This window comes from Macrobrachium rosenbergii, chromosome 3 (assembly GCF_040412425.1).
Source record: "Macrobrachium rosenbergii isolate ZJJX-2024 chromosome 3, ASM4041242v1, whole genome shotgun sequence".
Taxonomy (NCBI): Eukaryota; Metazoa; Arthropoda; class Malacostraca; order Decapoda; family Palaemonidae; genus Macrobrachium; species Macrobrachium rosenbergii.
In genome coordinates, this window is record NC_089743.1 from 66,095,756 (window position 1) to 66,096,544 (window position 789).

Sequence of the window (789 nt, forward strand, 5' to 3'; positions counted from 1 at the left end):
ATTGTGGTAAGTGTGAGGTCTCATCTCGGCCGTAATCAAAGGGTTAATGATTGTAAGACTTAGTGAAAGCTGCTTTTATGCTGCTCCATTCCCCTTCAAGCTATATGTTCATACAGCCTAATAAATTGACTCCCAATCAGTCTGTTGGTAGACCTGTACAAATCTAGTGCTGTTTCTTCAATCTCTCAGTACTCTAACAGTAATTCTTTTGTCCTTTTCTTCCACTGTATGCAAGACAACAAAGATTTAACCTTCTTGTGACATTTTTTGCTTCTAATATATTATTGGAAATAACATAATAGTGTTTGGCCTGTTAAATTGAGCAAAAGCAGGAAGATGCCATTGTAAATCACCTTAGACAATCAATTAAAGCAGATTTTACTTTTGTCATCAGCTGTCCCAGGTTAAGAAAAAAAAACTGCTTGCGTTATATGTTGTGAACAGTTTGATTGAATTTGAGATAAGAGTTTGCTGCTTTTGTCCAGTTTTATTTATAAGATACACATACACAAGGAAAAATTATTTTGCTTTTCTTTATTCGGTGACCAAAGATGCCTTGTATAAGATGAAGTGTCCACTCTTCTTTGATTTGATCTGATCCAGTGGTTCTGAGAACTTATTCGTTGTTATGCACTTGGTGTATTTGCTATTCATGCTGTTGTCATCTGGGGTCTGTTGTAGCTTATTGCTATTTGTAGTAGTCTGCAAAGATGTGTTGCAAGTCTTGGTAATGGGTGGTATTTTGAAGCATTGGTATATATAAAAATGTTTGATTTTACTTGATACTTC